The following is a 13709-nucleotide window of genomic DNA, read 5'->3' as shown; positions in this document are numbered from 1 at the left end:
CGTTTATAAAATAAAACTATAATAGGTAAATTTCAAATAAATTTATTTTGGCGCACAAAAAATGGGTTGCCAAAAAATAACTTTAAATTTCCAACGGTAATTTATAAGTAAAAATTTTCTCGAGGTGTCACAGTTCAATCCCTATAAAACTTTGTAAAACCAAAGTTTAATAAAAATACTACATTTTCTAGTTAAATTTTGGGTAGGGTCATTACATTGTATGTATATTGTTAGATTAATTATAGTTTAGTTTGTATGTTATATTTAATTTAGTTGTAATTACAAAATTCCTGATGACGTAGTCCAACACTCCTCGAGTACTGGGTTAGATCATGTGGCACGAAGCGCCTGTGCGAAGTTATCAGTCGATAACTTTGTACATTCAACTAGTTGTGCGAAGTTATCAGTGAATAACTTTGTACATTCAACTTAAATTCATCTTAGACCCGTTCGAGAGTCTGTTGGACACACGCATGGACACTGGGCGTGACTACGCTCTAATATGATTCTTGAACTGTCCAAATTATCCATGGATAGTTTGGGAGTGCACAATTATGTGTTATGGTTAGCGGTTCATGTGATGCGGTTTCGATCTGGAAAATTTCGGCAACATTTCCCTATGTGTTCTTCGAGTGCATACTAGATATTTGTTTTTAATATCTACGTCGTGCACTGACAGGACCGCCCCCGGATTCCACCCTGGAACCCGGAGAGGTCTTGTGGAAATCCAAAATCAAGGAAAATCCTACCGAAAATTCGGCAGAACCTCCACTGAAAATAGACTAACCCAGAATTTTAAAACCTGTTAAAAAACACTTCTAAACAGCAATCACCTCTACCACAACCAAAATAGGGTCTCAGACCAACATTTTCACAGAAATCCAACTTAAAATTTTAAAGTAGTTATCAGAGCTTCTATTCTATTACAAGGAATTTCTACAAAAAAATTAAATGGCGCCTACAGGGTCCGACTAGGGAGACGGATGTAACTGCCTCGACGTGTTTGGCTCGACCTCCACCAAAGCTACTACCTGGGGGGACAATTTAAGACAAAACAAGAAAACGGTGAGATAGGCTCAGTGAGTGGACAAATTTATGGAAAACAAAAACAAAAGTAAATTCCTTTTTCAGAAAATCCTTCAAAACCACGTGTAGTTCAAAGACCTCACGTCACTCTTTGAAATCCACCAGTTTTAAAACCATTTCCAAACTTTAAGAGTGTTATAAACCATTGGAACTCAACTAAAAGACAAATCAAAACACTTTTCTCAATAACCGACCATCTAAATTAACAAGGTCATAAAAATAATAAAACTCGAAATCATTATAAAACTCGAAAGGTATTTCTCACTTAAAATTCGTACTTAAAACACTTGAAAATAACAATTTCATTTTCCACCATGCTATATACCCTGAATAACCTGGCCATACACCTGTGCGGAATTCCTGCATCGCACAGGCAGGCAATATCCTGGCCATACACATGCGTGGAGTAAATCCAACACGTGCAGGTAATATCCTGGCCATACACACGTGCGAATAAAATCAGCACGTGTAGGCAATCCTGGTCATACGTGCACGCAGAGCAGCCCTCAAAGGGCGAAGCATCCCGACACACGGCCCAAAGCCTATATGTGTGCCGTGATGGGTCCCAAAGACCTATGTATCTGATAACCTGGAGGGTACTGCAAAGGGTGGTTTGAAAACCATTTTTCCATAACCCCAAATAAATCCTTTTTCCACCAAAAATAAAATAATCGTACTTTTCCTAGAAAAACTTTAAATCCATAAACGTAAATTCATAGCTCAATTTAAATTCAATAGGCATAAATCTAATCCATTCTTTTCGATCAAAACCCAAAGTAATAAATGAGCCATATTGATTTAGTAGGAAGCTAGAGTTCTTTCCAAAAAGGTCCATAAATTTAAACAAACCATCAAATAAAATTAAGTTTTAAAACTTATATACGAGAGTATTTGAAAACCCGAAATTCATCTCCGTCCACCAAACCCCACATCAAAATCAAGATTTATCAACAACAGTTAATTCCAAGGAATTTCATAAATACATTTAAAAACCGAGAATTCGCCCACATTCATTATATCTCATTCAAAACTCAAATAATCAATAAATAAATTCACAGATTTTATAAAATGCTTCTAGAAACAAATGTCCACTCACAGTGAGAATCCTAGCTCCGATCCTCCGCCGAATCGTTTCGGGCTGCGGTCGTCTCGCCTATAAAATAGACAATCAACGAAATACAATTAGTTCCGCCTCAAGACACTTAAACGTAGATGTGTGTTCAACTTAACATCACGCCCAACACTCGTTCTAACTCAACAATTTACGACGTTCAAAATTAAACTTACAAACAACTTCGACTTCTCTAATCACACTCACGTAGCCATGCTCAACAACCCATTCCACAAATGCCCAAAATAGTCCTTAATGCACGAATGGCAGTGGGGGTTCGGAATTACTGTGGGTGTTAACCAAGGTAGCTGCCCCAACTCCAAATTCAACCAAGAAATGCCTAATTCCTCAAACCCACTCAATCCTTCAATCTTAAACCACAATTGGGGTTCCTAGGAATAGAATTTATTATTTAAAACGACAAAAATAGCCCTCTAATCCGAAAATTAAAGAACAACCCGAAATGGCTTCAAAACCCAGAAATTTCAAATTCCTATATACTCGAAATTAATCAACATCAGTTAGGAAAATGAAAACCCAAAGGAAGAGGAAGAAATCTCACCAAAAATAGGGATGAAAGGGGCTGAGATTTGGCCGGAATCCGGCGAGGGAGAGGCGGCGGGCTGGGCTTCCTCTGGCCCGGATTTCGCGCGTGTGGGAGCTGGGCTGGCTGGAGGAGGGCCGAGCTGAGCTAGTCGGCGTCGGGGAGGCTCGTCGGTGGTCGAGGTCGGCAGGAGGTGGTTGGCGATGGTGGCTGTGGTGGGTATGTGCGCACGCAGAGGGAGGAGAGAGAGATGTGCAGGAAAGAGAGAGAGAGAGAGAGAGGTCGACGTCGGGGGGGGGGGGGGTCTCGCTGGTGAAGCTGGGTCGGCGAGGGGTGGTCGGTGCCTGGGGCGTTGGCCGGTGACGGTGAGGGGTGGTGGCTGGGTGATGGCGCAGGGGAGAGGGTGCGGGGGAGAGGAAAACCGAGAGAGAGAGTGCGGGGAGAGAGAGAGATAAAGGGAGAGGGAGAAGTGTGTAGAATTTTCTGGAGAGAGAGAGGGAAATCAGAAAATTTTTCTGATTTTGGGTATTTAAAAACCCACTTTTATAAATTTACAAAATTACCCCTCACTTCACATGTCCGTATCTTCCAAACCGTAAATCGGATCGACGCGTGCTACGTGTCTATGAAATCGTGGGCTCGAAACCTATCTAACGGACCCAAAGTCAAAATCGAAAACCCATTTATTTTAAAAGTCAACTTTGGGTCAAGCTTAAATTTAAAAAAAAATAAATAAATCAAACCCTTTTTATTTTCCAAATAAATCTCAAAATCTTTAAAATACAACCCAACATTCTTTAAAGACCTCTTAAAAAAAATAATTAATTAAAAATTTAAATTTCTAGTGAAAATTTTGGTCGGGTCGTTACAACCTTCCCCCCTTAAAAATTTCGTCCTCGAAATTTAGTAGAAAACCTTAATTTAAGTGAATTGTATTTGTAAAATTCTTATCGCCCATCAAATCAAACCTCCTTTCAACAACCATAAGTTGAAATATGCGTGAATTTTGACATTTCCTTCCGTTTGAGAAAACCAAAGACATTTAAACTGAAAAGATCACTCCACAACGAACCTAAATAAATTAAGTACGCCTCAAAAATAAAAACTTAAAAATGTGATAGAACACCAAACCCTAGATAAAGTTTTCAGGGATAAAACCATTACGAAATAAATCCATTTTAAAACCTTTAAATCATTTGAAAACCACTCTAACCCACAAATCGAGAAAGTTCATCTCTTATTGACAATCAAAACGAGAATACGTGACACGCAAGAGTGTGTGTGTGTCCAGAGCCTATAAAAATATTGCATTATGCCCAAAGATAGATAACGTACCCATGATGACATCCGGTGAAGCCTAAGCGTCCTGCTGCGTCATGGCGAAAACTCTGCCCTGGGCTCTGGGGCGTCCTGGCTGGCCCCTCTGCTGTCCTCCACCTCTACTGGCATGACTAGACCGTGCTCCACTACTAGACATAGCACCCGCAGTCTCCACTGCTCTTTTCCCCTGACTCTGGGCCCCTGAAGTCTGTCCCTGTAGGGGGGCCGATCCCGAAGATCCTCCATCACCCGGTTGTAGCATCGGGCACTCCCTCATAAAATGGCCCGTCTGTCCACAATGATAACATCCAGAGCTGCCTAAATGACACATTCCATCATGATACCTGCCGCAAGAACTACACAGAGGACGGCCTGTCCCACGAATCTGACTACCCTGAGATCCACTCAATCGTGCTGTGCTACGAGCTGAGCTACCCGCTGACTGATAGCCAGAACTATGACTGTGTCCAGAACCTCGACTATCCACTGAGCCATGTCTAACACCTCTAAAACCATCACTTCCTGAAGAACCCGAACTGAAACTACCTCTCTTGGATGGTCCTTGACTAGGGCCACCCATCGAGGTACTCTGAAAATGACGACGCCTCGCCTCGCCTTTACTCCGATCAGATAAAGACCTTTCGACCCTCATAGCAGCATCCCTCAAAGAACTAAAAGTAGAGTGGTTAGCTGCGGTAACCACCGTGCGAATAGAGTCTCTCAGACCCTCCTCAAATCTCGAGCATCTATCTGCCTCATCTGCCACAAGCGCTGAGCAAAACCTGGAAAGCTCAGTGAATTTCCTCTCATACTCTGCTACTGACATAGATCACTGTCTAAGCCTCAAGAATTTAGCCCTCTTCTCATCACAATAAACCCGCGGATAGTACTTCTCATAAAAGACTCTCCTAAATCTGTCCCAAGTAATCTCCGCCGCGGTGAGTCCTAAACGCTCGGAATCCCACCAGTGATAAGCGTCACCCACAAGCAGGAAAGTAGCCAAGACTAACTTCCGGTCATCGGGGCATCCCATAACCTCAAAGATCCTCTCGAGTTGTATCATCCACTCGTTAGCCTCACTGGGATCCGAAGTACCCGAAAAATTTGAGGCCCCGAGCTTACGGGCACGCTCAATGTTGTACTGTCCCTCAGGAAACGCCCTAGTACGAACAGCAGCAGTCACTGCCTCGGCTAGCCTATCAATAGACTGCTCGAAACCTTGTGTCGTCTCATCGACACCTTCGGCTACCCTATGGTGGGTCCCCGGTGGTCGGCCACGTCGTCGAGGAGGCATAATACCTATAAGAAAACCAAACTCTTATCAATAATGGGGATGCACATTCAGTGCAGAATTGAGGAATCTAAAACCTAATGCTCTGATACCAAGTTGACAAGACCGCCCCCGGATTCCACCCTGGAACCCGGAGAGGTCTTGCGGGAATCCAAAATCAAGGAAAATCCTACCGAAAATTCGGCAGAACCTCCCCTGAAAATGTACTAACCCAAAATTTTAAAACCTGTTAAAAAGCACTTCTAAACAGCAATCACCTCTACCACAACCAAAATAGGGTCTCAGACCAACATTTTCACAGAAATCCAACTTAAAATTTTAAAGTAGTTATCAGAGCTTCTATTCTATTACAAAGAATTTCTACAAAAAAATTAAATGGCGCCTACAGGGTCCGACTAGGGAGACGGATGTAACTGCCTCGACGTGTTTGGCTCGACCTCCACCAAAGCTACTACCTGGTGGGACAATTTAAGACAAAACAAGAAAACGGTGAGATAGGCTCAGTGAGTGGACAAATTTATGGAAAACAAAAACAAAAGTAAATTCCATTTTCAGAAAATCCTTCAAAACCACGTGTAGTTCAAAGACCTCACGTCACTCTTTGAAATCCCCCAGTTTTAAAACCATTTCCAAACTTTAAGAGTGTTATAAACCATTGGAACTCAACTAAAAGACAAATCAAAACACTTTTCTCAATAACCGACCATCTAAATTAACAAGGTCATAAAAATAATAAAACTCGAAATCATTATAAAACTCGAAAGGTATTTCTCACTTAAAATTCGTACTTAAAACACTTGAAAATAACAATTTCATTTTCCACCATGCTATATACCCTGAATAACCTGGCCATACACCTGTGCGAAATTTCTGCATCGCACAGGCATGCAATATCCTGGCCATACACACGCGTTGAGTAAATCCAACACGTGCAGGCAATATCCTAGCCATACAGTGCAGGCAATCCTGGTCATACGTGCACGCAGAGCAGCCCCCAAAGGGCGAAGCATCCCGACACACGGCCCAAAGCCTATATGTGTGCCGTGATGGGTCCCAAAGACCTATGTATTTGATAACCTGGAGGGTATTGCAAAGGGTGGTTTGAAAACCATTTTTCCATAACCCCAAATAAATCCTTTTTCCACCAAGAATAAAATAATCGTAGTTTTCCAAGAAAAACTTTAAATCCATAAACGTAAATTCATAGCTCAATTTAAATTCAATAGGCATAAATCTAATCCATTCTTTTCGATCAAAACCCAAAGTAATAAATGAACCATATTGATTTAGTAGGAAGCTAGAGTTCTTTCCAAAAAGGTCCATAAATTTAAACAAACCATCAAATAAAATTATGTTTTAAAACTTATATACGAGAGTATTTGAAAACCCGAAATTCATCTCCGTCCACCAAACCCCACATCAAAATCAAGATTTATCAACAACAGTTAATTCAAAGGAATTTAATAAATACATTTAAAAACCGAGAATTCGCCCACATTCATTATATCTCATTCAAAACTCAAATAATCAATAAATAAATTCACAGATTTTATAAAATGCTTCTAGAAACAAATGTCCACTCACAGTGAGAATCCTAGCTCCGATCCTCCGCCGAATCGTTTCGGGCTGCGGTCGTCTCGCCTATAAAATAGACAATCAACGAAATACAATTAGTTCCGCCTCAAGACACTTAAACGTAGATGTGTGTTCACCTTAACATCACGCCCAACACTCGTTCTAACTCGACAATTTACGACGTTCAAAATTAAACTTACAAACAACTTCGACTTCTCTAATCACACTCACGTAGCCATGCTCAACAACCCATTCCACAAATGCCCAAAATAGTCCTTAATGCACGAATGGCAGTGGGGGTTCAGAATTACTGTGGGTGCTACCCAAGGTGGCTGTCCCAACTCCAAATTCAACCAAGAAATGCCTAATTCCTCAAACCCACTCAATCCTTCAATCTTAAACCACAATTGGGGTTCCTAGGAATAGAATTTATTATTTAAAACGACAAAAATAGCCCTCTAATCCGAAAATTAAAGAACAACCCGAAATGGCTTCAAAACCCAGAAATTTCAAATTCCTATATACTCGAAATTAATCAACATCAGTTAGGAAAATGAAAACCCAAAGGAAGAGGAAGAAATCTCACCAAAAATAGGGATGAAAGGGGCTGAGATTTGGCCGGAATCCGGCGAGAGAGAGGCGGCGGGCTGGGCTTCTTCTGGCCCGGATTTCGCGCGTGTGGGAGCTGGGCTGGCTGGAGGAGGGCCGAGCTGAGCTGGTCGGCGTCGGGGGAGGCTCGTCGGTGGTTGAGGTCGGCGGGAGGTGGTTGGCGATGGTGGCTGTAGTGGGTATGTGCGCACGCAGAGGGAGGAGAGAGAGAGATGTGCAGGAGAGAGAGAGAGAGAGAGAGAGAGAGAGAGAGAGAGAGGTCGGCGCCGGGGGGGGGGGGTCTCGCCGGTGAAGCTGGGTCGGTGAGGGGTGGTCGGTGCCTGGGGCGTTGGCCGGTGACGGTGAGGGGTGGTGGCTGGGTGATGGCGCAGGGGAGAGGGTGCGGGGGAGAGGAAAACCGAGAGAGAGAGTGCGGGGAGAGAGAGATAAAGGGAGAGGGAGAAGTGTGTAGAATTTTCTGGAGAGAGTGAGGGAAATCAGAAATTTTTCTGATTTTGGGTATTTAAAAACCGACTTTTATAAATTTACAAAATTGCCCCTCACTTCACATGTCCGTATCTTCCAAACCGTAAATCGGATCGACGTGTGCTACGTGTCTATGAAATCGTGGGCTCTAAAACCTATCTAACGGACCCAAAGTCAAAATCGAAAACCCATTTATTTTAAAAGTCAACTTTGGGTCAAGCTTAAATTAAAACAAAAATAAATAAATCAAAACTTTAAATCAAAACCCTTTTTATTTTCCAAATAAATCTCAAAATCTTTAAAATACAACCCAACATTCTTTAAAGACCTCTTAAAAAATATAATTAATTAAAAATTTAAATTTCTAGTGAAAATTTGGGTCGGGTCGTTACATGCACTTGGAGAATCATAGGGAGATGCTGCCGAAATTTTCCTAGATTGAAACTACATCGTGAGACCCAACAACCACGACACATATGTGCATTCTCGAATGGGATAGGGCCTTTACCGGAGGCATAAAGAGATGAAGAAAGGTGACAAATCTTTTTCTAATTGTCACGTAATATGGAAACAGGCATCATGGACCGACAGTTAATGCTCAGAATAATATAAAGTGTCCGTGCCAGAATTGTAACAACACTTTATGGAAGACAGTGCGTGAAGTCATAATTCATTTGGTGAAATATGAGATGTCACACAACTATACGACATGGTATTATCATGGTGAACCGAGAGTTTATGCTTCGACTTCTTCGGATGCTCGAACAATTCTGCAGCCTACTGAATCTGTTGGTAATGATAATGACCAAGTGATGGGCATAATAAATGATGTTTATCCATATGCATCGCTTGATCACGAAGTCAATCAGGATGATATAAAGAGCGATAATATGGATGAAGGATGATGGGTTGCCCGAAGTCCAAAGAGAAGAGTTTGATAAGTGTAAGAGATTGTTGAATCAAGCTCAGCGGGAATTGTACTCTGGTTGTGAAGAGTTCTCAGTGCTAACTGTTGTTGTGGAGTTAATGCATTGGAAAGTACTTAATCAACATTCGAATCGAAGTTATGATCAGTTAATGAAAATTTTGAAACGAATGCTTCCAAAGAACAATCATATTCCTGAAACCCATTATCAGGCGAATAAGGTGTTGAAAGATCTCAGTTTGGGATATGAAAAAATTCATGCATGCAAGAATGATTTTGTATTGTTTTACAAAGAATACCAAGGGAAGGATAAATGCCCTGTGTGCAATGAGCTGAGATATAAGAACAAGTCTGTAGAGAGAAAGAAATAGATTCCGCAAAAGGTGTTGCGTTATTTCCCACTTAAGCCAAGATTGCAACGATTGTACATGTCGACACATATTACAAGTGACATGAGATGACACAAAGATAAGCGGATTGAAGACGATGTGATGAGACATTCTGCAGATGGAAGCGCATGGAAAAAATTTGACAAGATATATCGGATTTTGCAGCGGATCCACGAAATTTCAGGTTAGGATTTGCTACTGATGGATTTAATCCATTCGGGAATATGAGCACATCTCACAGCACTTAGCCAGTGGTCGTGGTTCCTTATAATTTGCCTCCCTGAAAATGCATGAAAAAAGAATTCACAATTCTGACGCTATTAATTCCAGAACCGCAATCCTCTGGCAAGGAGATCGATGTATATTTGCGGTCGTTGATTGATGAGCTGAAAGAATTGTGGCAAAATGGTGTGCCGACATATGATAAGTCAACCGAAAAAATGTTTTCCTTGCATGCAGCAATCATGTGGACAATAAATGATTTCCCAGCTTATGGGAATATATCAGGTTGGAGCAACAAGGGTTATATGGCATGTCCCACTTATAATAAGAATATAACTTCCGCTTGGCACAGTGGTAAAGTATGTTATATGGGCCACCAAAGATGGTTGCTGGGGGATCATAAATGGCGTCACAATAAGGAGGCCTTTGACAGAAAAAAGGAGATAGGCGTGAAACCTAAAGAATTATCTAGCGATGACATCTTGAGGCAGTTGAATAACTTAGAATTTGGCCGGATTGGTAAACATCTCTCTAACAAAGAATGAAATATGTCAAGGTCACCTGCACATCTAAATTGGACGAACAAGTTGATATTCTTCGAGTTGGAGTACTGGTTCAAGTTGAAAATCAGGCACAATTTCGATGTAATGCATATTGAGAAGAACGTGTGCGAAAGTTTGGTGGGGACAATTTTGGGCATTAAGGGAAAATCAAAATACACAATTAAGGCTCGACAAGATTTGCAAGAAATGGGCATCAGGAAACATTTGTGGTTAACGAAGAAGAGTGAAAAAAATGATAAAGAAGCATCCATTTTATATAGTGAAGCCTGAGGATAAGAAATAATTCTTAAAGTTTCTTTCATCGATCAAATTTCCAGATGGATACGCGGCCAATATCTCACGAAATGTGAGACTCTAGAAAAATTTTGGGCTTCAAGAGTCATGATTGTCATGTTTTCTTGCAACGGCTGCTTTCGGTGGGTATTCGAGAATTTTTGCCCGAAGATGTGGTTGAACCGATTGTTGGGTTGTCGAGGTTCTTTCAGCATATATGCGCTAAGACGTTGCGTGTGTCAGACGTGTAAAATTGAAAAATGAGATTGTGTACATCCTTTGCAAATTTGAACAAATATTTTCACTGGCCTTTTTTTATATAATGATTCACTTGATGATACATTTACCGCAAGAGGCAATTATTGCTGGGCCGGTCAATTATCGGTGGATGTACCCAATAGAAAAGTAACAATTTCTAAACTTTTTTGTTACTATTATCCAAGTTTAGCTCTATGTTACTCATAAAAGTTTTCTCACTATGTACTTATATTTGAAGAATGTTGGGTAATTACAAAATGTACGTCCGAAACAGGGCACACCCCGAAGGCTCCGTAGCAGAGGCATACATTGCAAATGAATTCATCACCTACTGTGCAATGTATCTCAGCAGTGTTGAGACGTCATTCAATCAGCCCCAACGCAACGACAACGGTGGTGAAAAAAATGAGACACTTTCTATCTTTTCTCAAATTACACGACCATTTGGCGAAGCCCCTAAACCAGCTGTTGAATTCTCGAAACACGATATGGAGGTGGCTCATTGGTTTATACTCAATAATTGCGAAGAAGTTGACTCCTTACTCATTGAGCATGAGGAACTAATGAATCGCGACTATCCAGGATGGGACAAGGAACGTGTAGAGAAAAATTATCGAGAATTGTTTCCTAAATGGTTTAAGAAACATGTAAGTGATTATTGACAATAATGATCAGTTCGTTCATGTGTTTGTATGTTTTTTGTATTATATTAATTACATTGTCTTTTAACAGATTGAAAAGCTGACTGATGATAATTCGCCATTATACAATGAGTTAATGAGTTTGGCGAGTGACATTCAATGGGTTGAAACGTTTTCCAGATGAAATGTGAATGGAGTTAAGTTTTTAACTGTAGAACGAGATGACATCTTAAGCACTCAAAATAGCGGGGTTTGTGTAGAGAACTTGGAGACTGGCACGGTAGATTTCTACGATAAGCTGACGAGTGTACATCAAGTGTTGTACTCGCATCGCTTTCAAGTTGTGTTATTTAAGTGTCATTGGTTTAATACAGACCCGAATAGAAACAACAGTATTAAACTCGATTATGACTTAATATGTGTGAATACAAACACTCGATGGTATGAGAGTGATCCATTTATTTTTGCTACTATGGCGAAACCAGTATGTTATCTGGATGATCCTAAGGCGGGTGTGGGTTGGAAAGTAGCTCAGATGATTCAGAATCAAAATATATGAGATATTCTGCAAAAGGAAAATCAGAATGACGTGGCCTATCAAGAGGATTCATCTTCGACCATACCCAATCCATACAACAATGTTATCATACAACAAGTCGAGATACATGACGTTCCTCCAATTGAGATCGATGCCTTATCAATTGATCTTGGGCGACTTCCCCGAATTGATGTTAATGATTTCATCGATGATGATGATGATGATGAAGATGATGAAGATGATGAACATGAAGATGATGATGCTGATGGTATCGATGATGATGATGATGATAATGATGTTGATGGTATAGATGATGATGATGATGATGATGATGATGATGATGATGATGAAATGAGTATGTCTAATAGTAATTCAGATTAGTAAGTGATAATGGTGATTCAAATTAGTAAGTCATTACTTTAGTTTTCTTTTTGACTAACATAAATATTTATTGAATTGTGTAGATGAGTTTGATCTCGAACAGGGGTGGATCTCGGAGGTCCAGTTCAGCATCCATATCCGCCCCTACAGCCCAGCTCGCCCCTGCAGTACATGTCGGCTTCATAGTCTAGGGCGAATCGACCCCAGCGACAGCCCCAGATCTTTCATCGAGTACTGGGTCTGCGATTCTGTCGGCACGGAGGGCCCGACGTGGTCACCATTATGGTGTATATGATAATGTTGCGTCATGCACTCGTACTGCCTCATCATCAGAGAGTAAGAAAAATGTTTTCACAGCACTTGTGTTTAGGTTTAATTTTTTTTAGATGTTATAAGATTACTATGAAATTAATATGTTATATTTGCTTTTGTAGGTACCAAAAACACGAGGGGGATAAATAGAGAGTTGAAGGCGTCCAGAATCACGCGCACGACGAACGAGAGGATTCGAATCATTCTTGAGAAAGATCACCTACGACCGAGCAAGGAGGTCCATAGTACTTTCGCTTCCTTTGTCGGGGCGATTATCCGTGCCGACTACCCCATGCTTTTCCCCAGTTGAGAAAAGGTTGATTACGCCAACAAGAGGAGCATTATGGGCTCCATCTCAGTGAGTATATTTCGATTAATACAAAATGATGAATTTGATCATTCCTAACAATTTAATATTTATTTTTTTCAGGTAAACTATGACATTCGGATGGAGGATTCAGATGTAGTTAGGTATATGGAGAAGTTATTGAGAAAAGTTTACACACAATAGAAGCACGAGCTGCACAGGGAATATAACATGTTTGGATCGGTAGATGAGGCATTGGACAGCCCTCCTCCGGAGATGGCATCTCGGCTTGATCAGTGGCAGTGGTTGTGCACTCATTTTCAGAGTCCAGAATTTTTGGTATGTTATATCATTTTAAAACTTCAAAAACCTCTTTTCTTATGTTATTCCTTTATCATATATGCACTAATGCATTTACAATTTGCTTAATATTTAACAGAAGAAGTCGAATGCCAATCTTAAGAACCGGAAAGCGCCCGCAAGGATTGATCATTATGGTGGTTCGATGCCCTTCTCATACCGGATGGAGTCGTATCGTCAGGTGCGCCATTATTTAATTTAATATATATATTCCTTAGTATTGCTTGAGTTTTTGTCAACATTACATTTTTTTTCAGGCTGGTTCGCAATTTCCGGAACTCGACAATTACGGGGATGTTTATGGTCGACCCGGCAACGAGAAAGGCATGGCGAAGCACGTTAATTTTTTATATTTTAGTTTTATTTCAAAATTTTATATTTTTATTTAATTTTCTAATTTCTAACTTGTGTATAACATTTTAAAGGCTGAGATGCTCGCCAAGAAGGCGAGTTATTTAAAGAAGGTGGCCAGCTAGTACCCTCCGGACACTCCGTTGGAGTCGATCTCAGTCCCCGATCGCGATGCCGGTCTTCGTATT

General features: G+C 40.8%; 1 long non-coding RNA gene across 1 annotated transcript; it reads right to left on the bottom strand.

Moving 5' to 3' along the window:
* Nucleotides 1-929: 929 nt before the first annotated feature.
* LOC147283569 (uncharacterized) lies at nucleotides 930-2897 on the bottom strand. Its single transcript, XR_015122244.1, has 3 exons — nucleotides 2760-2897; nucleotides 2183-2239; nucleotides 930-1031 (listed from the first exon to the last, which is right to left on the bottom strand). It is a non-coding gene; the product is annotated as an uncharacterized LOC147283569 (long non-coding RNA).
* Between the last annotated feature and the right edge of the window lie 10812 nt (nucleotides 2898-13709).

The sequence above is a fragment of the Dryas octopetala genome, chromosome 5 (genome assembly GCF_963921425.1).
Source record: "Dryas octopetala chromosome 5, drDryOcto1.1, whole genome shotgun sequence".
Taxonomy (NCBI): Eukaryota; Viridiplantae; Streptophyta; class Magnoliopsida; order Rosales; family Rosaceae; genus Dryas; species Dryas octopetala.
Note: the sequence above shows the minus strand (reverse complement) of the source record. Positions and strands in the feature narration are given on the sequence as shown.